This window comes from Mus caroli, chromosome 9 (assembly GCF_900094665.2).
Source record: "Mus caroli chromosome 9, CAROLI_EIJ_v1.1, whole genome shotgun sequence".
Taxonomy (NCBI): Eukaryota; Metazoa; Chordata; class Mammalia; order Rodentia; family Muridae; genus Mus; species Mus caroli.
In genome coordinates this window covers 35,588,873-35,598,398 of record NC_034578.1, presented here as the reverse complement: position 1 = coordinate 35,598,398, position 9,526 = coordinate 35,588,873, and the positions used below count along the sequence as shown (strand labels likewise).

General features: G+C 36.6%; 1 protein-coding gene across 1 annotated transcript in view; it reads right to left on the bottom strand.

The window, feature by feature from the left end:
- The window catches only part of LOC110301940 (olfactory receptor 1537-like), a 22,060-nt gene that overhangs the window by 5,285 nt on the left and 7,249 nt on the right, over nucleotides 1–9,526 (bottom strand). Inside the window, exon 2 of the mRNA XM_021172661.1 lies at nucleotides 2,096–2,125. The gene's annotated coding sequence lies outside the window, so the exon portion shown is untranslated. The remainder of the gene's footprint in view (nucleotides 1–2,095; nucleotides 2,126–9,526) is intronic.

Below are 9,526 nucleotides of genomic sequence, written 5' to 3'. Positions count from 1 at the left end.
GCCTTACAGTTGGATCTCATGGAGGCATTTCCTCAACTGAAGCTCCTTTCTCTGTGATAACTCCAGCTGTGTCAAGTTGACACAAAAATAGCCAGTACAATTATCAAGAAATCCAATTCTGTGTTTACTTATTTTATGTTAAGCCATGATGGTTCACAGTCATTTTGAAGATATTGACTTACATTTTAAATGTTTTTAATTCACTTTTGCAATGCACTATACAATTGTTACATATGAAATTTAGTGTTAAACTATTACATGACTTATAATAATTAGATAAGCAATATGTAACTAAAAGTACACTTATTCTTATGTTTACTTTACCCTTGCTCATCACTTTACCCTTACCCTGATCCTGAAATTGACCCTAACAGTACACCTACCCCTGCACTTACAACTACTACTATCCCTACCCTACATCAAACCTAACCCTACCCCTTACCCTAAACCTATTCCTAAATCTACCCCTAAATTCAATCCTAATCTTAACCCTAGCTCATATCCTTACCCTCATTCTAACCCTAACCCTAATTCTTAACCTTAACCTATCTTCAACCCTAACCCTACTTCTAACCCTATCCCTTACATTAACCCACACCTCAAACCTTATTCTAAAGCTAAGACTTCCCCTAACCCTTACCATTAGCCTAACCCTATCCCTAACCAAAACCATTATACTTACCCTTACGCTAACCTATATATTAACCATAACTCTAGCCCCTGCCCTAAATTAAACCTAAACCGAAACACAAACTATACCCAAACCCTAATCATTACTATGAAAATGATATTAACGTTCATATTTAAAAACCATGTGGGCAGGTTGCTAGTACATCCTTTGTACAATTTAGGAATAACAGTTTACAAATGTGCTAATGCAGTACTTTTTAAGAGACTGGGAACTTGTAGTGTTTTCATTAAAACATGCATGCCAAAGTACAGGAAAATAGCAACAACAACAACCCAACAGTGTTCTGTTAATAAAACAATGTTCCATCCACTGTAGGGATTATTAAATGCAGGTTGAATTTATAAACCACAGTACCTCTTAGGAGGAAAAGATATTGAGTTTCTTCTTAAAAACACATGTGGGCAAACAAAGATAATGGAAAAAGTACTTTTAATACTTTACAACCACGTGACATCCACAGGAGAGAATAGGACAAACATTTTACACCTGAAATCATGCAGTACTTTTAGGAGATAGGAAACTTTTCGTGCCCTATCTACCACAAATACAGTACCCATGGCTCAGAGAAATTTGAAATCTATGGAGGGAAAGAAGGAGATTTGTACTACTCAGCATATCAGGAAGTTGGCTATAAAACAGAAATCTCTTATATTTAACAGGGAAGCTGCAGCTATGAACTCTCACCAACATCTATCCTCTGTAAAAGTAGCTCAATAATCACAGCAGCTATCATGCTAACATGGATGAGAGAAAAGCCACAGGTTTCTTCCTCTCTTTCTCTCTTGCTTTCTTTCTTGCTTTCTTAAAGATTTATTTATTGTTACATGTAAGTACAATATAGCTGTCTTCAGACAGACCAGAAAAGGGTGTCAGATCTTATTATGGATGGTTGTTATCCACCATGTGGTTGCTGGATTTGAACTCAGGACCTTGAGAAGAGCAGTCAGTGCTCTTATCTTCTAAGCCATCTCTCTAACACAATTCACAGGTTTCAATATTTAGAAAAAAACTAAAGATAATTAAAGACTAATTGACTTCTGAGACTTAGAGGATCAGACTCACTCAGGGGTGAGTCACCTGTTAGTTTATCCACTGAAAGAGAGCTGTTTTGGTTAAACACATATCTAGGAGAACAAAATTGACCCAGAATTTATATATAGTTAAATATAGGTGTTTATACATATATACCCACATACATATGTGCATCCATACATGACTATATGTGCTTCCACAATTATTATTAAAGGGTCATTAATGTTAGAGGTAGTGGGGGAATGTAGGAGGAGTTAGAGTGTTGAGAGAGATGGCTGGAAATACTGCAATAGACTACTATGAAACTCTTATCAAATATTATAAAATAAAACATAGAAAATATTTACGAAGAATAAAGAATATTCAATTGACCTCAGGATTCTGAAAGTATTTCCTCACATCCTAGTGGTTGCAATTAATGGAAAGAAAATAAAAGGGATTAAGTAGCATTTAAAATTAGTTTTGTTTTAAATGGTTATCTTTATTTTAACATAGTGCCTTTAAATTTGATAACTGTAGCCATAATGAAACCCTGTTTAAACTTAGTGGATAGCTAAACAGAACAAAACAGAAAAAGAAAGAAACAAAACCAAAAATATACAAAAATGTTAGGAACTGACAAGGGGCTATTGCAGAAGATTGAAGGGAAGAATAGTGAAAGCACATATTTACATGTATGAAAATAAAACCAAGAAAGTGTATTCATAATAGTGTCTTATGTATTTGTGGAAAATTGTTTTCTAGAAAACATTTAAACATGAAAATCTGAAAAAAGCAAGAGCTCTGTTATTTCTGGAGAGTTTGGAATAATTTAGCTATCACTTTCAGGAAGGTTCTGCTTTCAGATTGTCAGTCACTTTTACTCATTGACACTGACTTTATTCAGATTTTCAAGCCCCAACAGAATATTATATTTTATATTTAATTTAAAGTGTTTGGTAATTTTATACATAAGTACACTATTCATCATTCCCACTCACATCTCTCCCATCCAACACTTCATCTGAATTCAATGTCCTCTCATAATCATTCCATATATATACAAGCATATAAGCATTTATTCATACATATCCTGTAAAACCATTTAGTGTTGATTATGTGAATTTAGGGCTAAACACTGGGACTGGAGTAACTATCAGAGAACTCAATCCTGGAGAAGTCTGATTCTCCCTTTCTTATCAGCTATTAACAGCTGGAAGCTCTTCATATCTGGTAAAAACTCATGAGATTTCCCATCTAGTTGCATGTGTGTTGTTGCCATTGTGCTTGTCTTGGTACGGTAAACATAAGTCTCAATATTTTATAGGTCTTGCTTCCCTGTCATAATACAGGGTACTATTTCACAGCACATTTGCTGGTCATTTGCTTTTTATATTCTTTCCAAACATATTTTGTTATGCTCCCTGGTCCTCAGGTGTAGATGTCATGCCCCAGATTCATCAGTTGGGGCTGGAGAACTTAGATTTAATTATCTTCAGTTTTGCCCAGTTGGGCCTTTCTATAATAACCTCCATCTATTAATGAAAGAAGATTCTGTGATGAGAGTAATGAGATAATCCTACCTGAAGATGCAAGATTATTTCAAATACATTTATAATTATTGCTGTTAGTTGGAGGGTGGATCCAGGGTGGAGGGAAATAAAATATGAAGTGTAAAAAATAAATTAATTTTAAAAAGGCAAATATCCTGTGAAACCAAACAACAGAATTTGCTCCTCCATGAAAATGCATAAAACTTAAACCAAATTAAACTTTCTTGCTTAAATACAAAATAAAATTATAGTTGTTAAAGAAATTGGTGCAAGTAGGTTCTTCTCTATGATGTACAGTTTCAGGATGCATGATTAGTGGTTTGGGTTTATACTATCAGGCTTAGTATGGAACATGTCTTAAGTCTAATCACATATATTTAGTTACCGCCATAATTTCAGTGCCACTCTTGTACACTAAGGGCAGCTTGACATGCTGTTAATTGTGACAAATTGAATGCTCTCTAGCTAACCAGAACTATTGATTACTTTTTTCCCTTGGCAGGTTCCATGGAATCTTTGATGTATTACACATAGTCCTAAAAGAGCTATGGCAAACTTCAACGAAAATATTGTGGAAACCACTGAAATTCTAACAATGCTCATGAGCATTATTTTACAAAGCATCTATTCTGAATTGTTTCTTTAAGAAAATAATGTTGAGCCCTTCCTCCTGGTTCTTGTTGCTGTGACAGACCCCTAGTTAGTCTGTTCCCATGAAGACTCCATATCCTGAAACATCCTAGCTTACCGAATGCTCTCAGACCAGTTGGGGGCCCCCTGTACTCAGAGCAGTTGGACCCACTGTACTCAGCAGTTGAGAAGTTGAGAACCATCTGCATTCAGAGCACTTGAGAATCGGCTACACTCCAAGAAGTTAAGGATCGGCTGTACTCAACACAGTTCATCAAAAGCTTGACCGCTTCACAGAAGACCCAACAGTCTGAAGGCCTCCAAGGAGATCTACTGCAACCAGGGCAACAGATCAGAAGCTTCTTTGCCCCAGTGAAGAACACTGAGTAGGAAGGCCTGACAGGTGCTCTAATACAGAAGGGCTGTAAGCCAACCAGAAGGTCTGAAGCAACCCAGGGACAAAGAGGCAAACTCCATAAGTCACCCAGATCAATAAATATCTGGGATATCCTGATGGTGAAAGGCAAATGTATGACCATAAGCAGCAGAAGTCAAATTACATGGGCATCACCAGAACCCAGTTCTCCCACCACAGCAAAAGAAAAACTGAGGAAATTAAAAAATATTCAGCTCCTACTACAAAGGTCTATACTCGGCAAAATTGGCAAACATGGATAAAATGGATGCTTTATTAGACAAATGTCAGGTACGGAAGTTAAATTGGGATCAGATAAACCATATAGACCAACCCAAATCCCCCAAGAAAATAGAAGCACTCATTAGAAAGTCTCCCAACCAGAAGCAGCCTAGGCCAGATTTGTTTAGTGCAGAATTCAACCATACCTCAAAGAAGATCTAATACCAATACTTTTCAAACAATTCCATAAAATAGAAACAGAACAAACACTACCCAATTCTTCAATGAACCCACAGTTACACTGATACATAAGCAACAAAATAAATGACACAATGAATTAAGAGAAGTACAGACCAATTTCCCTTAGAAATATTTATGCAAAAATATTCAATAAGATTCTTGCAAACCTAATCCAAGAACATATCCATATGATCATCCACCATGATCAAGTAGGCTTCATCCCAGGAATGTATGGATGCTTCAGTGTACAAAATTGCATCAATATAATCAACTATACAAACAAATTCAAAGAAAAAGACTACATGATCATCTCATTTCATGCTGAAAAAGCCTTTGACAAAATACAACACCCCTTCATGTTAAAAGTATTGGAGATATCAGGAATTCAGGATTCATATCTAGTCCATATACTACTCAAAGTTCTAATAAGAATAATTAGACAACAAAGGAGATCAGAGGGATACAATTTCGGAGGGAGGAAGACAAGATATCACTATTTGCAGATGATATGACAGTTAAGTGAATTCAAAATTTCTACCAGAGAGCTCCTACACCAGATAAACAATTTCAGCAAAGCGGCTGGATATAAAATTAACTCAAACAAATCAGTAGTCTTCCTCTACTTAAAGGATAAATGGGTTTTAATAATACAGATTCAATGCAATCCCCACGAAAATTCCAACTCAATTCTTCATAGAGTTAGAAAGACAATTCTCAAATTCATTTGGAATATAAAAAACAAACAAACAAACAAACAAACAAACAAACAGGATAGTGAAAACTATTCTCAACATTAAAAGAACTACTGGAAGAATCACCATCCCTTACCTCAAGCTATACTTTAGAGCAATAGTGATAAAAATTTGCATGGTATTGTTACAGAGACAGGCAGGTAGATCAATGGAATAGAACTGAAGAACCAGAATTAAACCCACACACCTATAGTCACTTAATTTTTAACAAAGAAGCTAAAACCATCCAATGGGGAAAAGATAGCATTTTCATCCAATGGTGTGGGTTCAACTGGCAGTCTGCATGTAGCAGAATGTAAATTTATCCATTCTTATCTATTTGTACAAAGCTCAAGTCCAAGTGAATCAAGAAACTTCACATAAAACCAGATATGCTAAATCTAATAGAAGAGAACATGGGAAGAGCCTCAAATACTTGGGCACAGGGCAAACCTTCCTGAAGAGAACACCAATGGCTTATGCTATATGATCAACAATTGAAAAATAAGACCACATAAAATTGAAAAGCTTTTGTAAGTTAAAGGACACTGTCAATAGGACAAAACAGCAACAGACATTGAGAAAAGATATTTACCAACCCTACATCCTTTAGTGTACTAATATCCAAAATATACAAAGAACTCTAGAGAAAAAATAACCTATTATCAAGAGAAAAAAATAACCTATTAAATAGTGGAGTATAAAGCTAAATAGAGAATTCTAAACCGAGTAATCCTGAATGGCTGAGAAATGTTCAATATCCTTAGTCATCAGGGAAATGCAAATCAAAACAACCCAGAGATTCCACCTCATACCAACTAGAATGGGTAAGACCAAAATCTTGGTGACAGCAGATGTTGGCTTGATGGAGAAAAAGAGAAACACTCCTCCATTGATGGTCCGGCAGCAAGGTGATAAAAACCACTTTGGAAATCAGGCTGGCAGTTCCTGAGAAAATAAGGATTAGTTATACCTGAAGACCCAGTTACAGTACTACTGGACATATACCCCAAAAGTGCTTTAACATATAACAAGGACACATGCTCCACTATGTTCATAGCAGCCTTATTTATAATAGCCAGAAGCTGGAAAGAACCCAGATGTTCTTCAATAGAGGAATGGATGAAGAAAATGTAGTATATTTACACAAAAGAGTAGCACTCAGATATTAAAAACAATGAATTCATGAAATTCTTAGGAAAATGCCTGGAACTAGAAAATATCCCGAGTGAGATATTTTTATAATTTACAGTGTAAGGAAATAATTATTGCTAGGAATAAGAAAGAAGCCTGGAAAATCTTTTTGTTGCTGTTAGTTCATATTGATATTCACACAAAGGAAAATTTTTCTATATTCACATATTAAAATTAGAGAAACAGACTGAAAGCAGTTTTTCTCTTTCCATTTACATGTCCTGAATTAAGAACAATTGCAGTGCAGATATGCATTAATTAGGGGAAGTTTAATTATTATCCTCTATCCTATTGAAATGTGAACCAATTAATCATTGTATACACAAATTAAATTAGAGTTTAGTCATTAAAATATAAAAATATAGATATGAAAAACTGAAACAAGATCAGATATGGAAGTAGGAAGAGGAGTGAAGGCCAGAGTGCCAAGACAATGAATAGAGATAAGTAGCCTCAGGAGGTAGGAGATGGTAGGACCCTCTATAAAAGTACCAGAAACCCAGGAGGTGAGACACTCTAAGGACTCAATTGGGGTGGCATTAGCCAAAATGCCCAACATTGGGGAGGGGGAAAACTCAAAGTGTCTAAGGTCAATAAATAGACAGGACCTCAAACAGAGGGACAGGATTACAAACCCACAGACAAAATTTCTAACCCAGAACTGTTCCTGTCTAAAAGAACTGCAGGGACAAAAACGGATAAGAGACTGAAGGAAAGGTGGCCAAATCCTAGCCCAATCTGGAATCCATATCTTAAGAGGGCACCAAGGCCTGACAGTATTACTGATGCTATGCTGCGCTTACAGATTAGACTGGCAGAGGACCTATCAGCAGCTGACTGTAAAAAAGCAAATACTTACACCCAACCATTGAACTGAAGTAGGTTACCCCTATTGTTGAATTATGGGAGGGATTAAAGAAGCTAAAAACTTTTTTCTTCAGTTTTTTATTAGATATTTTCTTCATTTACATTTCAAATGCTATCTCGAAAGTCCCCTATGCCCTACACCCTGTCCTGCTTCCCTTCCCACCCACTCTCACTTCTTGGCCCTGTTGTTCCCCTATACCGGGGCATATAAAGTTTGCAAGACCAAGGGGCATAAATTCCCACTGAGCTATAAGGTACAAAAAAATCTGAAATGGACAGCCATTATACTCACTTTTTCTTACTAATAAGATCCCCATACTCCAATGTATATTTCTAATCTTAAGGACACACAGATGACATAGTTAATGTAGATGATTCATAAACAAAACAGAAAATGTCACAAATGTTGAAAAGAAACCTGTAGGAACAAGGGATTGTAAAAGGGAATACTAGACAGAGGATGATGAACATGATATTAATCAGAACGTGTTTGTGTGTGTGTGTATGTGTGTGTGTGTGTCTGTGTGTCTGTGTGTATGTGTGTGTGTGTTTGTGTGTGTGTGCATGTGTGTGTGTGTCCTGTGTCAGTGTGTATCTGTTGGTACATAAAAAAGTTTTAAAACTTAAAACAAATGTTAATGAGAACATCATCTACATTTAAAACTATAGCCCTCTTTCTTTTTTTTTTTTTTGTTTGTTTGGTTTTTTTTTTGAAAAATACATATTTATGACAGTTATACCAAACATTAAATAATTTTCTAATACTTTTTACTAGGAATGTCAAGAATTCCACAGTAACAGCCAGTCAGGTCATCAGAAAAGAAATCCCAGTGTACACACATAACAAGTCCACAGGTAGTTAGAAATGAAAGTCGCATATATACCTTTGTTATCACAGGAAGTCAAGCCTAAAATTATCCAAGGGCAAAGAGCCATAAGTGATATAAGCATAAAAGTGACTGTCTAGCTGTTTCATTTGAGAGTATTTGTTACCAGAATGTTGCTGTGTCTGTATTGAGTTTTTAAAGGTATATATTATAGCCACTTTAGAAACTAAAATGTCATCTTGAACTGTCTTTGATTACTCTTAATGTCAGGACTGAATTACCTATACTTTATGTCACCAACACTTGACTTTAATCAGTTTTTTATTAGAGCTATACTTGTGGGTTTTGAAGGTTCAAGAGTGGGCACTGTGGCCTTGTTTAGTCATCATCAGAGAAGCTTCCTCCTATAGCAGATGAGAACAAATATACAGACCCACCACCAGGAATTACTTAGAGAGTGAGAAACCTTAGACTGTTCAGCCCTTAAGGAGATGTCTTCATCAAACCCCATCTCTCGAAGCTCAAAGATCCTCACAGAAGAGGAGACAAAATGAGCATAGGAGAGAGAAGGGATAAAAGACACCAAAAAATGAAGTTCCCTAAATCAACATGGGCAGAGGTCACATGAACTCACAGAGACTGACAGAACATGCAGAGAGAGTGCATGAGTTTGCACAAGGTCCTCTGTGTATATAGTATAGCTTTCAGTATAATATTTCGAAGGGTTTCCCGAGTGTGCAGATGAGTGGATCTCTGACTCTTGTGCCTTCTCTTGGGTTCTTTATTTTTTCCTCATTTACATTTCCAATGCTATCCCAAAAGTCCCCACCCACCCACACCCCACTCCCCTACCCACCCAATCCCCCTTGTTGGCCCTGGCATTCCCCTGTATTGGGGCATATAAAGTTTGCAAGTCCAATGGGCCTCTCTCTCCAGTGAAGGCCAACTAGGCATTCTTTGGATACATATGCAGCTAGAGACAAGAGCTCCGGGGTACTAGTTAGTTCATATTGTTGTTCCACCTATAGGGTTGCAGTTCCCTTTAGTTCCTTGGGTGCTTTCTCTAGCTCCTCCATTGGGGACCCTGTGATCCATTCAATAGCTGACTGTGAGCATCCACTTCTGTGTTTGCTAGGCCCCAGCAT